Source organism: Ischnura elegans, chromosome 9, assembly GCF_921293095.1.
Source record: "Ischnura elegans chromosome 9, ioIscEleg1.1, whole genome shotgun sequence".
NCBI lineage: Eukaryota > Metazoa > Arthropoda > Insecta > Odonata > Coenagrionidae > Ischnura > Ischnura elegans.
In genome coordinates this window covers 105,967,874-105,984,752 of record NC_060254.1, presented here as the reverse complement: position 1 = coordinate 105,984,752, position 16,879 = coordinate 105,967,874, and the positions used below count along the sequence as shown (strand labels likewise).

The 16,879-nt window shown below is 37.2% G+C and overlaps 1 long non-coding RNA gene across 1 annotated transcript; it reads left to right on the top strand.

Annotated features, from left to right (window-relative positions):
• Positions 1-213: 213 nt before the first annotated feature.
• LOC124165703 lies at positions 214-12,835 on the top strand. The gene is made up of 6 exons (XR_006866289.1): positions 214-284; positions 2,083-2,154; positions 3,583-3,662; positions 5,141-5,211; positions 8,589-8,755; positions 12,599-12,835. It is a non-coding gene; the product is annotated as an uncharacterized LOC124165703 (long non-coding RNA).
• The last annotated feature ends 4,044 nt before the right edge of the window (positions 12,836-16,879 follow it).

Below are 16,879 nucleotides of genomic sequence, written 5' to 3'. Positions count from 1 at the left end.
GTTTTAGGACAGTGCCAACTGCTGTTTTAATTTTTCCACCAAATTTCCACGTGGGTTCCACGTTGATTCCACTACCAAAAACACGTGGTATCCACGTTACATCTCCACGTGGATTCCACCACCCATTCCTCACTGGGGGTAGATCATCCATAGTTCAATTTAAGCTGATTTCTAAATAATATCATGTAAATTGATTTTCCAGCCATAGCACGTGACTGGAACGAGTCCACTGCATAATTTGGGGAATGACCCCTGCCCCCAGCCTCTGGCAGATCGTCAAAATGGTATGAGATCTGTTTTTGTTATCATTTTTCTAGGTACACATTTTTTGTAAATCGGTCTCATTTCATGAAAAAAACAAATACATACACTTTCAAAATCATACACCTTTATGGCAGACAAATTCCTCCAGAAACTGATTAATGCTATGATAGCTTTTGTTTACGGGAAAGAGTTTCTAGTTAGAGGTTTTGTAACTCTGAATAACTTAATGACCACCATGCCCCCCTTCTTAGCTTACCCGCCGTGGCAAGCTTTCTTCCTCTAATAACTCATTGTATATATAAGGCCATGCTCTTCCTGTACCCTTTATTAATAACTTTTCAATTTTTAATATTTTTTAATATTGATTTTGTGAATATGGATGCAAGATTTTTATTCAAATTGGTGAAAGATTCTTTTTGTATTTGAATAACTTAAAGTTGTGGATTTGACCAATCACCCATTTTTACCTTTTTTGAGATGATAGCAGATGTCGTATCACAACAATGTCATAGATTGTAGGGCAGATTGTTAATGATTTTTTTATTTCTTTACTGCAACAAATTACTTGCAACCATGCCCTGTGAGCATTAGAAAATATATTAGTAGACTCAAATTTTTAATGAGAACTTAATTTAAACAATAGCCAAAACATTTCAATGTTTCATCTTTAAATATATGTATGTTTGTCAAACCTCTGATTTAACATTAAAAAGACATTTCAGCCAAGATATGTACTAAGAAACTTTTGGGACAAGTAATGAATGATTTTGAATTTCGAGATGATAATAATTTTTGAAATCTGAACAAAAAAAAGATACTCGTATAAAAATATTTCTGCATACCTTGAGAACCTATCAAAAGTAATTGTACATGGTCTAGTTGGATAATAGTGTAAATATGCACTAAATATGCAGGGGCAGATCCAGGATTTCTCTCTGGGGGGCACAAGAAAAGGATTTTGATCTGGGGGGGGCATTAGGCTACCTCGTAATACAAAATGAATGCAATGATAATGGGACATTATTAAAAATCTTGTATATTTTTTAACGGTATAAGGGTGCACATGCCCCTGTGCTCCCTCCCCCCCACCCCCCCCCTAAATCCGCCAATGCTAATATGAGAAACACTAACAGGGAAATACATACATGCTATTTTGCTTGGAGTAACATTTAATTTCAATGCAGTAAAAAAAACCCAGATATTGTTATTAACAAAGTACATATATTTTTTATGTGCTTTAAAATAACACTGAAATATCTGCAAGGAAATTCGTGATTGCATCACTATTGATTTTAATTTATGTAAATTTGAAATTAAAAATGATGCAATAAATGGAATTGAATTGAAAAACAACGACACAAATGATTTCGCAAAAAAAAAGTTTCCTCAAGGTACTAATAAATTTACAAGGGTAGGTACCTATTGTCTTTATTTAAGGGTCATTGGTGTTGTATTTTTAGCCCAGGAGGCTGATAGAGATTAAATGAGCAAGCTGGCACTGGATGGCTATGTATTTATTTGAAAGTTCATACCATACGAGACATTTATTTGACATTACATATGTATTACTTTTCTGTAATGGGGAATACCGGAAGTAACCACCAGTACCAACCTTGGATATTTCACCATTTCCCATCGACGGAAAGTCCTTAGATACCAACCCAAGGTTAGGTACTTTCTGCTACAATTGGCACTTGCAATTTATCATGCTTATTATAACAAATTCCAGGAGCAACAACATACATAATGATAAGGGTGGATCATTCAAATAACATTTTAAGATGGTTCCTAATGAATATCATGTAAATTGATTTTCAGCCATAACACCTGACTATGTGTGAATTTTGGGCAACGACAGCTGCCCCTAGCCTCCAGATGATCATCAAAATGGTATGAGATCTATTTTTGTTTTGATTTTTCTGAATATAAATTTTTTATGTATTAGTGTCATTTCATTCAAAAAACATTTCCTCAATGCACATGTTAATTTCCAAGAATACCTATCATCTTCATTTAACCCTTTCGCACTGGCGGCTAGAATAGGAAAACGTTTTCGTGCTACATGTAGCATTAGAAGATTTCAAACCTCTCTGTACGGAGCCTTGTTTTGGGGGTGAGTTGCCTGGGTATTTTTGTCCCTCTGTTTTGGCACCCAGCTCAAAGCCCAGCGATTAGCGTCCGTCCCTTACCCCACCCGCTGGACCACACCCTCTATCCCTATCATAGCACGAATCCATGGTCAACTTACTGCTTTACCAGTGTTTTTTCAAACAAACATTGTATTTGATTTTCAATAATTTACTCTTCTAAAAGAATAACTAGTATTTTTTAAGCATTGTGGAATTTTAAACGGGTTTCTTGTGTTAATAACAACAAAGTTAGTAAATATGTATAAGTTAATAATGCTATAAGTCCGTATGTCTGTTATTTTTAACGCTTAAATTTGGTTTACAAATTACTTAACCTCGGATCAAAACGAAGTATTCATTTCAAAGTATTAAAAAAATTGTAGTATGCACAAAATATATCATTGAAAAAACTATTGACAATATGATCACCTCGCAACGGATTCCTACAGTGAGGATGATCATAAATGAGTTGAAGGGTCCGGCTTATAATTGCTAAGGAGTGGCCATAAGGACTCGCTAAGCTGGGTCTCAGGCCGGGCCTGAATGCATCCAACAATTGCTACCTCAGTGGTTACTTCCCTTCCCTCGCATCGGCCAGAGCCAATATATCGGGTCGTCTGCATTGAAAAATCTGTGATAGCTATACCTGACGTCAGGTCTTCTGCGTATGAAAATGCCCGTCGGCCACACCCGACGTCTGGTGCGAAATGGTTAAAGGCAGGCCTGTGCAGGGCGCCATCTTACAGCAGTGGACGGCCATGGGCAGAGGGTGCCAGGAGTATTCAGGGGGAGGACTGCAGGGGAGTCTGGGGGTGTGGAATACAATAATTAATTTTGAAATTTATATCCTCACCCTCTTGAGATTGAATTGAATCTTACGAGATTGAATCATATTAAATTAAATTATTATTTTTTTTACTCAAGACGGTGTTAATTATGCTGTTGAATGGGACATGATTCACATCAAGGAACTGGGTAATATTGGTATTCTGACAGTAGAATTCGTCAATTTCGGTATAGGAGGGTGTCTTGGCGGCCCAACACAGGCCAGGTTAAGGGCCAATGGCATATACAATTTATCCTACTATTATACATGCAAGAAGCATTAACACACATGATAATAAGGGTAGATCATCCATAGTTCAATGTAAGCTGGCTCCTAATGAATATCATTTAAATTGTTTTTCAGCCATAACTGCTGACTATGCGTCTAAACGCGACATTCGGGGAATGACACCTGCCCCTGGCCTTCAACAGATCATCAAAATGGTATGGGATCTGTTTTTATAATTCTTTTTTCTAGATATACATTTTTTATATATTAGCCTCACTACCAACCATAAACAAACACGTACACATTCAAAATCATACACTTCTGTGGTAGACAAATTCCTCCAGAAACTGATTTGTGCTATGATGGCTCAAATAATAGCATGCGTAATAATTGAGCAATAGGTAATATACATTATAATAAGGTAGAAAATCCAATGTGCAATTCAAGATGGATTCTAAATAATATCATTTAAATTGATTTCACAGCCATAACACCTGACTATGTGTGAAATTTGGGGAACTTTTGGGACAAGGAATGAATGATTTTCAATTTTGAGATGAAAATTAACTTTGAAATCTGAACAAAAAAATGATACTTGTAATAAAAATTTCTACATACTTTGAATGCATACCAATAATTATTGTGCATGGTATAGCTGGATAATAGTATTAATCAGTGACGTTACTAAGAATATGCTTTGAGGATGCGGGGGGAATGGGTGAGATGGCGTGGGGTGGCAACCCCCGTCCCTGGCAACTGGGCAAATTTTAAAAATCGTACATGCCTAGGAATACATTTAACATCATATAGGCACTAAAGATTTAACTTTAAGTAGTTGCAGTTATTCCATGTCAATGCTGGGTAATAGTTTTAAATATTTTCTTTTTAATTGCTCTGAGTCTTAGTGGTTTGAGTATGGGGAGGGGGATGAGGGGATGTATTCGTCCCAAAGCACCAGAGAAATAAAAGTATTATTTAAAACCATTGTCTAGTTTGGACACATAACAAATGCATCCGCACAAAGTTAAATTTAAATTGCCAAAATGACGTAAAATGCATTTTCAGGCATTTTATTTTATTTTTTAATTTTCCTTAACTTCCCATTTTCTGGGGGATAGCCCCCAATACCCAACCTAATCCCCCCTCTCAAAGCCCCCCAATTCCCCTAAAAGCATATTCCTAGTTATTCCACTTCTGAGTCTTATTAGGGTGTCTATTCCCTCATAGTTGCACCACTGGTGTAAATACTAATATGAGAAATACTAACAGGGAAATTAATGCTGTTTTGTTTGGAGTAACATCTAAATTGAACACAGTAAAAATAACCCAAAATTAGTTGATAACAAAGTATAGGTTTTTTGGCTTACCTTATTATCATACTGATAGTTTTGGCTGGGAATTTCATGATTATATTTACGTTATTTTCATTTTTGCGCAAAGTTGAAATAAAAAACGATGAGTTGAAAACAACTACTGACATGATTTCATGCACAAAGGATTCCCTCAAGGCATGCGTTAATTGCCAAGAGTACGTATTAATTTCAGTTAAGGTCAATTGTGCATGAAATTTATCGCACTAATAATAAATAATATAAGGACAATAACATACATATTGAAAAGGATACAACATCCAAAATATATTTCAAGGTGGTTACTAATGAATATCATTTAAATTGTTTTTCACCCATAACAGCTGACAACGTGTCCCACCGCAACATTTGGGGAATGACACCTGCCCCAGGCCTCTAGCAGATCATCAAAATGGTATGAGATCCGTTTTTGCTATCATATTTCTACATATACGTATGTACATAAAATTCTAGATATAGAGAAGAAACCACTGCTACTTAGCCTGTTTTGTCAATTAATAGAGATGAATAGAGCATCCAAGGTTATATTGACCAAGTTTAAAGTTTATCTAAAGAATTTTATGATTTCATGATGAGTGGGAATGAACAACAAATGTCGAGAGTATGCAACCCGCGTGCCACCCTAATTGTCTGGCTGGGGTGCCTGGCGCTCACTCTCGGTGCGATATCTCGGAATCCAAAGGGCAGAAATGAAAGAAATTTGAGGTGATACTCTGCGAGTGTCTAATGAGTCGTTGTAGAAGACAAAAAAGTGATAGAACAATCCGAGAGTGACATCATCTTCAGTTATGTGCGAAAAACACCCAAAAATACCAACTAGGTACACTACTTTGACACTAGGTAAATTATTGTTTAACTCTATTGGTGAATATTGTAATGATGATAAAGGTGGAGTGTATGAAATGATTTGTGACGATTGTGAAACCAAATATATTCGCCAGACTGGGAGGAGTTCTAAAACAAGAATGAGAGAACATAGACGATGTTTTTTGAATAACGATGACTCATCAGGAATTGCAAGACATTTGAATGACGAACACCAGTGGTGCAATTTAGATGCAAAAATTTTACATGTACATGACAAGGGGTGGAAACTGTATTTCTTAGAACAGTTTGAAATTGTTAATTGCCCTGCTAATTTTAAATTATGTAACGACCATATGTTCCCATTCCACTCACCCCTACCTCCCACCAATCACCCATTGACGTCATCATTAACCTTGGAATGAACACATCCCAATAACCCTCCCCCCTCCTGAAAAACTATACCACCATAAAAAGGCTGTCATCCAAGGCTATGTACCTTGATAATGGCACGAGTTGTCGACACCATGGTGGGTTTAAATAAAAGTGTGTGGAAACAGACAAGTGGTTTTACTAAGCTGAAAAATACCTAAATTTCAAAACTTTGAGTGCGATGCGGCATGTTTTCCTGGTATCCAATTGAAAATATAATTTTCATGATTTGTTTTCTCACCAAATGGAATAAAACTGGGGGGGGGGGGGGGGCATCCCAAAATAAATTCGAAAACTTTTAAAATAAGGACCACCCTAAAGTGCATGAAAGCATCCAAGTGCAACCTGCTGTTGCATGACTGGTGAACACTCATCCCTTGCTGCACGCAATTGCGTTAACTCACAAGGGATTATGTAGATGTATATTTAAATTTTCCAAAATATGCTTGTTAGAAGGCAATGTTTTAGAATTTATATTAACCTTCCAATGATGTGTAACTAATCACGTATGTTAAGTGTCCAATGGACCAAGCTCACCTGGTTACACTAGGAAGAGTTTAAATTTACCATAAACAAGGAAGCAATACCTATGTCAAAAAAAAAACATTTCCTGGATATAGACAGTTACTTATACCACTTATAAGTGGTATAAGTAACTGTCTATATCCAGGAAATAATGGAATACCACATAGTTAACCAAGAGTTAGTGAATTTTGTTCGTGAAAAAAAACATTTTTCTTATGCCATTTTTTCAAACGAAGTTATGGAAGCTCACATAAGAGGAATATTTTTTTTGTGTTATAAACTGAAATAAAGAGTTTTTTGATTCTACTTGAAGCTATTTCACCAAGTGATGCCTCAAGCTATCCATTTCAAAGTCTCTATTATTCACGTTGGCTTACCAAAGTTTCCTGATTTGGGGTTTGAAACCGTGGGTGGACTTGGTGCTTTCTTTAACAAAAGGGAGAGATCAAGGGGCTGGATACTTACGGCATTCATTCGCCTGTGTTGGAAATTCTCCATTGAATATTTCTGGCTTTCATCTCCTGGGTCAAGTAACGTACTGTCGGATATTTATGGCATCAGTAGCAAAATGGTAAAAGGAATACATAATAAATGCAACTGAGAAATTTATGGAGTACATGGAAAGGCATACGATAGGGAAACTGCGGATTGCTGAAGAAATCATTAAGATAATTTAAGAGCAAAAGATGGATGGGTAGATGAGAAAAGACAGCAGAAGGTTTGAGTAGATTAATGATACATGGCACAGAAAAAAAGGAGGCTGAAGTATATTTAGGGGAAGAGGCAATTTGGTGAAAGGGGAAGCTTGGAGAGGGAAGAAGAGGTAGGGGAATCATAAGCCAGTCTGTGTCACTATCTGGTATTAAAGGAGGACTGGCTATGCTGCAAATTAGGTTTAAGAATGAAGCAATTTGTCCAAATAATAGAATGATGCAGAATAAGTGGAAAGAATATATTGATGAACTGTATGACACATGGAATAGACCAGCAAGGTTGATCCTAAAGGGAGAAAGTGCCAGGGGCAGTTTAGTGTGACTGGGGGCCCTCGGCTAGGGTCCTCTATGGGGCCCTCCTCCTGGAGGATTCAGGGGTCCCACTTCAGAAAATTTTAGGAAATTGTATGTCCATGCTATTCTGGCTCTTAAAAATAAGATGAACATTAATGAAAAATAGCAATTTCATAAGGAAAGTAGCTCTAGCAAAGTGAGAATTCCACTGCTTGTAAAAATTAAAACTTTATTGTGGTACTATCATCTACTATTAAGAATATTGTTTCCTTAAAGCTGCACTGAAATATAAAAGAAACCTATATAATAACCCTTCAAATACCCTTTTCCAAAAAGATGGAAAGGCATAGGATAAGGAAACTGTGGATTGCTGAAGAAATCATTAAGAATATTTAAGAGCAAAGGAAGTATGGGTAGATAAGAAAAGACAGGAGTAGGTTTGGGTAGATTAATGAGGAATTTATTGAGAAATTGTGTCATTATCTGGTATAGGAAATGTGTAGGAAATTCTCCATTGATTATTTCTGGCTTTCATCTCCTGGGTAAAGAAACGTACTGTCGGATATTTATGGCATCAGTAGAAAATTGGTAAAAGGAATAATAAATACACACAACAAGGAAACAAAGAAAGTAGCACTAAAAGTGAAAATTCCACTGCTAATAAAAATTAAAACCTTACTATGGTTTTATTACCCAGACGGCACAGAATCCTCGGAATACGGAGGATTCTGTGCCGTCTGGGTATCTATTAAGAGTATAATTTCCTTTAAACTGCACTCAAATCTAAACTAAACCTCTAAAATAACCTTTTGAATTACCCTTTCAAAAAAGCGTCACGTTCTCTTTTATCTTCTGGCACCTTCATTTGTTTTTTATATAATTTTTGTCATTATTTCATAAATAAAGCAACTAATGAACACCTAGAATTTTGTAATTGCAAAAAAATCTTATGTTTAAGTAATCTGAGTTTTCAATAACGCCATTCATGTACGCTTCACAATAGACTCGAGCATTGTGATGGGCCCATAAGCTAAGGGGCCATTGGCTGTCACCGATCAGCCGACCCGGCCATACCACCCCTGGATAGTGTGGTGGATGAGGATGTTGGACCATGGAATGTAAACATATTGAAGCAAAGAAGTCTTTTGAGAAATGAGGATAAGCAAAGGGGTGAGTGTGAAAATTAAATAAAACAGACAAATTTCAAAATAAAAGTCCAAGGTTAAACTTTATTATATATAATGAAAATAATTTGTATAGAGTAATACGCATGATATAATCTTAGCTCACTTTCAAGGCTCTCCCTTCTCTTTACTCTAAGATCATAGCGAGATCTTTTTGACTCTCTTTTGTTTTTTGATATGTATTTGTTAATCCTTTTTTGTTAATTACCATTTGACAAAATTTTTGGTTGCAAATAATCTGTTTAGTAGAAGTACTTTTGTAAAACTTCAATTTATTTTTTTTTTCCATTTGTTCAGGTACATTCAAATTCAAGGGCGTACCCAGAATCATTACCAGGGGGGACAAGCCGTGTTCTAGGGGGAGGGGGTGCAAGCCAAGGTCTGAGGGGGGAGCAACAATAGGATTTATGAGACTATTTCCTTGAAAAAAAATAGCTTTATTTTAGTAACACATCTTTAACTAATATATATCATTTTTCGTGGGTTTAAAGAAAATTTGTTGAATGCTTTTGTTTCAATTCAGCACTGATTTTGCTCAAAGACTTCTGCGACTCTTGTTTCTAAGTGGAAGGGGGGGGGGAGCTGCCCCACCCTGCCCTTTGCTGGGTACGCCCGTGTTCAAATTGTATTAGTCATAGAAAGTGAGAGAATCTTATTTCTCCATTTCATTTTCTCGTAGAATGACAGAAATTCAAAGGAATGATCCATTTACGCCTGTGAATCAGTTGGAAGTACATATTCATGCCTGAATCAATGAATGATTGTCTGTGCAGTGTGCATACATCAGTGCATCAAGCAAGAATGTCTTCTGTGAATGGTATTGTCACCTTTTCCCAATGAAAATAAAGGAGATGGTGATGAGTTGCAAGAAGTCTTCGACCCAGGCTCCAGTCTGGCACAGAAAAAGATTGTTTGTGGTGGTTTATCAGCCCTGGATATGAGTGGTACTTATAATTTTCATCCAGTTCAAGTTGTTCTATGTTATTTTTTGTAAAGTAGTGATTTTATCCGAAATTCAAGCACATCATCTTTTATTATCATTCAGGGGTGGACTTGACTATATTCAACCAAAACATGGTCACCTCTTAATGTGAGATGATTTCCATGCCAAACATTAATTAAGTAATGTGTACTGTCCATTAAGAGTCAATTCTCTGAACTTAATATTATTCAAAAACAGATACCTAATCTTTATTCATTGACCCAAGTACAGTAGAATCCTGATTTAAGGTTTTTCAGGGGGGACAAAATTTAAAACACTAAATGCAGAAAAACACTAAATGAGGACCTGCCGTTTTTTTTCGGGTTTTAGGGTCTGTAATGATTGGAATGGCTTTTTATGAATAAAAAATATTATTATAAGTAACTTAAAGGTGCTGATTGCAGCAAAAAATTCTTTAATGAAATGTTCTCTGCCCTATGAAGGTTGGACAATACTTTTCAGGAATCAGCTAAAAAAATGGGTAGTAAAAATAAGTGATGAGAGGATGACAATTGTTTTAATGAAATATTTTAAGAAAATTCTAATAAACATCAACTTAAAAGCATTCCCACACAGATTATTATTATGGACATGAGTGATTCCATTTTTAAGTATATTTCAGTGGTCTCGATGAAATTTAGAATTTTTTCTGTAAAAGTGACATGTAGGTGACTATAGCATTTCTAATATAATAAGAAAAGGTGTAAGTAGGTACTCAAAAAATCATGAGGAATGAGTGAAATAAAGGGACAGCAGAAGATCGCTAATCCCGAATTCTCAACTACCGAATATCTAGTAGGGAGGTTTTCTGGAATTTTGCCAACTTAACGTTTTCTGTTGCCTCGGCGAAACAAGGGATTTATGAGCCTTTAAAAAGCCTCCTATGCGCACATTTTGGATTTCGAGGTCATCCAAAAAAGTAGAATCTCATTTTGGTATGCGTACAAGCCGATGGTGATTCAACTCGATGATAACACCAGATTCGTTGTCATATATCCGCGGCCTTATGCAGGTCGAATGGAGCCGGGAGAAGTTGCTTACGCGGCGCGCTGATCACCTTGACTCCGACTCGCCTTGTTTCTCGGCAGCTTTTAATAAAATTTGGTTGGACCTTGAATAACGATTAGCTAAACTCTGTTAAGTGAAAAGGTTTAATCTTCAACAGAACTGGATTTCATCCGAAAAATTGTCAGTGCCTCTGGAGTTTGGCAATTTCGTCAGGGTTATGATGTCGAAGTCAACCACCAAGGGATACCTGCCGGATTTTCGTATTTTTCCGCGCCCATCTATTTTACCGTGAGTATGCGGTGATTTTTTTTTCCAGTATGAGCGATTTATTTAGAGTCATGGACCGTGATAGTTCGTCAAAACTCCGATTGTCACTCTCTTTTGACATTAATTAGCACCAGATAAATATTTTTGAATCGAGAGCGATATCAACCAGCCGCATGTCGTTAAATTGGCTCCGGGATATCTAAATTACGATGTAAAATAATGTTGTTCCGTAAGGAAAGAATGCTCTCAGTCATGGTCATGATAAGGGAAACACTTCCTCTGTTCTTTCGCTGTTCCTCCGTGGAAACTGACCTTGGAATGGATTATAGAAAGAATCTTCTGGTGAACTGCGCAATTGATATTGGGCCTCCTCTTTTGAAAAGAGAAAGTAGCCGACTGAAAAAATATTGGGCTAATAATCGACTACCCGTAGTGAGTAGAGTTGAAAGGGGCATAAGCCATCAATTGAAAACATAACGAGAAAACCATTATTTTAGCGGCCCTCGGAGGATAACTCGTGTCATCAGTGGTCACGTATCATCGAAGTCAAGTTCAAGAAGTGAAGGATAAGGTAGTTCGAGGATATTAAGGAATGACTTTGCTCCATTAGATCGGATCTGATACAAAAAGTGCCTGGTGTTTGGATCAGAAGGGGAACGAAACGTTACGAGAAGACAAATCACCCAACTTGCGAGTTGAAGGTCGCAGCGCTGCGCTCGCGGAAGAAAGCAGTTGAAGAAGCGTTCCCCGGTAGATTCTATCGACTCTTGGTTAACTTTCATGAGACTGTTCTTGTTGATGAGCATAAATTCGAAGATTTGGATGAACCGTCATGAAAAAACGTTAAATCGGGCAAAAAAATCTTGAGCGGGACAAATTTTTACGACCATAAATGCGGCAAAACGCTAAATGCGGAAACACTAAATACTGATAAATTTTACATTGTCCTAATAGGGACTGAATCGGGACCCAAAAAAATAAACGCTAAATGCGGAAAAACGTTAAATGCGAAGACGTTAAATCCGGATCCGACTGTAATACATTCTCTACTGTATACAGAGATAAAACATATCAAGCCTTTTACTTCTTTTTCACTTGGTTATCATAATCATTTTTTTTGCTGTTCATACCTAATGCCTTTTCATTTCCTTGTAGTACATCAGACTACATGTGCATATTTTCTGTAATGATACATTTAATTTCTTGCTAACTGTGCTGAAAGCATTGAATTCAAAATTATTTTCTCTTTTAAAAAGAAACATTACATACTACCTATAGCAACATACTACCTACACCTAAGTATTGCTTACACGACACTGTTACTGGCACATGGCTCCTGAGAATACGATTCAATTTATAGTGGTACATCATTCCTGTCTGAATAAATTGAATACATAGGTCTGAAATGTGAAAGATGGAGAAGCAGGTATGAAGTATTATTGCTAGAAATTATTTGAAAGTGTCCATGATTGAATGGTATTTAGTTTTTTGGTCCGAAAAAAGGTTCAAAAATTTTAGTACTGTATTTCTCCGAATATAATCCCATGTCTAATTGTGGTTTCTATGTGCTAGGTGTAGCGTTCAAATCATTTACACTACCACGAAAGACAGCACCGCCTGGAGGGAGACAGGTGAAGGACCTTTGGCGCCAGCAGGGTAATGGTACCCCAGGACAGGGATTTGGCACCCTTCTCCGGGAGTAGCATCCCTGAGCCCACACGAGTTAGACCTGCCTGCTGTAGCGCGGAACTGGACTGAAACAGCGGCCATCGCGGTTCGCCGATTCTCTCAGTGCAACTCAATTGTATTGCTGACGCAATAAATTGATAGTTGTTCATTGTTACATAAGGCGTAGTTATTTTGCACGAAATAATCCCTATAGACCCTAAACTTGGCATTGAATTTATTGACAAATATCTGTAGGATTGATGTGTTTGCTCTTAATCCTGGAGAAAATTATTAATTAAAGCACACATTACCAGTAAAATATTTTGTGCTTACATCAACATTTATTTATGAGTAGGAAAATCTTTCAGATTAGTCATCTGTTGTTTTGCCAGAGTAGACAATGATGTGAATGGACTTGCATTTACATGCTAATCAATATCAGTCATATTTTCTTTATCAATTCCATTGGTTGTATGGTATAGCTAAAAAAAACAGATATCAATATTTTCTCCCCCAATGCATTGAAGGGAGATTGTTTTATTCTTCTTTTCTGTGCAAAAGAAGGCCCCCAAAACACCCAAGTACAGCTCAAAGACCTTTTATCTATTGATCCCAGGCTGACAGGGGGGATGGGAATGACATAGGAATTTTTATCAAACTTGCATTTCATTCATTGATTTGAAAGTACATAATTGTCATCGAGAAATATCAGTATAGGCTAACCCCTTACCAAAAAAGCACCAACTTTCCCAAGCAAAGTTCTGCCTGCGTGTCTACACTACGTGTTCACTTTTCACATTCAGTAGAAGGAGAGTGATTGCATGAGAGAGAGAGAGAGACAGCTTGAAAAACTTTCATTGAGCATATCTGAAGCTTCTCCCTCAGCTGAATGAACTCACTGCTGCATCTCCTCGCTCTTGGCTGAGCCATGGGGGAGAGAGTGAGGAACCCAGGGAGGAGGAGAGAGGTGGACACATTCTCTCTTACTTTTCCAAAGAGGCATAAATGTGTGCCGATATTATAACGGTAAAGAATGATGATACATAACATGATAAATCATATTAACATAAATAGAGCAAAATTTACAAGACATGACAGCTAGGCACGATGGAATCTCTTCAAATTAAGATGAAATAATATAAATTACTTCTTTTAAAATTATTCAACTCACAGTTACTTCATCACTATTCCAATTCGTTCCATATATTCAAAGAGACCAGTATTTAAATCATAAAATCTAGCTTCCATTAATATTGGCTATGTAAGGTTCCGCAAATGAAGTATATATAAAATAGTTACAAATGAACTTTCATGATGAAATAAAGCTGATTTATTGGAAGAATTTAACCTTTGCGGGAGGGCTGAGTTCTCTCCTTAGCATGACTGCTGGACAGAGTCCCAAGAGACCATCTCAGCAGGGACTCCACATTATCTAGGACTCCGAGGTTATTTGGACTTCCTGCTTTCCTGGTTTAAAACCCTCCTGGGGGCATTGGTTTGCTTTGGATTACCACAAAGAGACGTAATGTATGAGGAGGGGCAGAGGTATGCACCAGCTCCCAAGGGGCAAGGTGCCAGAAATACATTTATGGCATTCATTTGTTGGCATAGAAAAATCTCTGATAGACAATTCCATCATTTGTCTCCCTGGTCAAGAAACGTAAAGTCGTATATTTCTTGCGTTACTATTAGAGATGGGTCGAATAGCAGATTTCTAGAGCTCCAATATCGAATTTGAATATTATTTTGTTGAATACTTTAGTTTCAATTCAGTAAATTTTTCTTAAAGACTTTTGCGATTTTTGCTTGTAGGGGGGGCAGCTGCCCCCCCCCTGCCCCTCACTGGGTATGCATATGTTTACATATGACAGTCTTAATCAATGTATTTAATACAATCGCTTCTTGCTTAATCTTGATTTATGTAACTTTTTGCACACAGTCAAGGCTATAAGATGCCTTAGTTCATTGCAAAAATATCTTTTTTAAGTCTATAATCATTTTGCCCGCCCAGCATCTTCACTTTTCAGCGACTTTGCAGCGGATGAGCGTTAAAATATCTCAAGCGCATATACAGTATATCTTCTGCATTCCCAGCCGTGACGTCATGCTCCCTTATCCCCCTCACTTTCCCACTGTGCAATGTTGGCCACAGCGTTCCGCCCGAACGGTGGGTCTACTCGCTTATATGGTCTAAGTTTACGATAAACCAGGTTTTTCTCCTCGCCGATTTTTCGAACACATTGAAATATAAATCTAAGGGTATTCTTAATCGCGGTAGTGGTCGTCGCGTTATTACTTTCGATACTATACCAATTGAAAGTTGAGGCAATGTGCCAAAATAGAGCACCAACATTTGCGTGATGTTTTTTGAAATTCGGTCGTAGGCTATCTCGAGGTAGGAATCCCAAGCCGCCTAAGCGCCGGAGAGCATGATACAGTTCTAATTAACTCCAAACAGGGGCGGATCCAGGATTTCTTTCTTGGGGGGGAGGGCACAAGGATACCTTGTAATACAAAACGGGGCACGTGCCCCCGTCTGGATCCGCCTATGACACCAAATCATTACAGGCAACCTCAAGGCCGTAGCCAGGAAATATTTTCGGGGGGGTTTTATAGAATAGTAGACAAACATAAAATTATTTAAATAAGATAAATAAAATAGCGTATACGGTTAACTATATACGTATTTATTATAAACCCTTAAAGGATAATATAAACATATTATTAAATAATTAAATTTAGCCTTCTAGATTTCTTTGCAGCAAACAAATTAATTAACTCCTCGGTGTCGATATCCACTCTGCGGCAACGCACAGATGGTATTAAAATATTGAGAAATGATACTGTGTCTTTGTGATTTTGTAATCTCGACGTAAGCTCATCAATGAAATCATCCAAAAGTGGAATCATTATAGTAATTCTAAAATAAGTCTCAGGCTCTCTTGTGTTGTAGTTCACCCTATGCTCTTGGCGGGCTGTTATTCGCGGAATTTTCATTTCCTCGTAAATAGTTCTGAATAAGTTCTCCACGTTCATGAAAAGTTCAGCAAATTTTATATCAACATTTTGACAAACATCTTCAATAGTCTTAATAATTAAATCGACATGTTGTAAAGCTGCTGCCAAATCGCATAATGGAGATTGGAGTGTTCAGCATAGCGACAGTGTGTAAGGGAACAACATTCCTGAGCAATATAACTCAACAACACAACAAAATCACTTGAAATGACTGATCTTAGAAAAGAATCAGCCTTTAAAGATGTTTCAGAATCCATGTCACTGCATAAGTTGTATAGTGTACGCACAATTGCTTTATATATTTCTTTAAATCTTAACAACCCATCATGATTTTCAACCTGACGGGCCTGGCTCATTGCCGCAAGGCTTTTCCATTGCGTTTCGGGGAAGTTTTTTTCGATATTCTGTGTTAGGCACTTTGATCATTTTTCCTAGGACTAGATAAAATTTCCAATCGATTTTATGATTCCAATAGCATTTCGAATAAGCTGAACCTGGCATCAGTGATGCAAAGCTATATTCAGATCCGATTTTCAGCTATTTGCGCAATATCAGGTTGAGATTTAAAAAAATAAATATTTATTAATTTTTTTCTTGCCATTTGAAATGCTGAACAGACCTGAAAAAATTAAATTGACTACGTAATCGTCATATTTTCGAAACTGAAGCTATGATTTTAACTCTCGAGCGAGAGCGCTATAGCGCGTGTTAAACACGCCAATCTTTGAATACCAAGGATTTCAACATTGTACGTACATTCTGGGTTAGAATGGCCTCGTTCATTAGTATAATGTACTTTGACGGTCTATATTGCGACTCATCAAAGCTCGACGAAGTATTGCAGGTAATTTATTTTTAGATCGGCAATAGAGGAACCGACACCCGTGGCGTTCAAATTACGCCGCACGACCGGCCGTGTACATCGTGCTTCGCTTTTCTTGAATGGTCTCGTGTATTCATACAATGTAAGTTTCACTATCTGCAGCGTGATTTTTTTTAAGTACAAATTATTGTAGAAAAATGTTTTTAGATCGGCAAGAGGAAACCGACACCCGTGGCGTATAAAGTATGCCGCGCGACCAAGGGTGTACCACCTCTACCATCTGTGTGCCCTTTATACCAATATCACCTATAAATGTACTAGCCTGAACGAATTTCTACAAATAA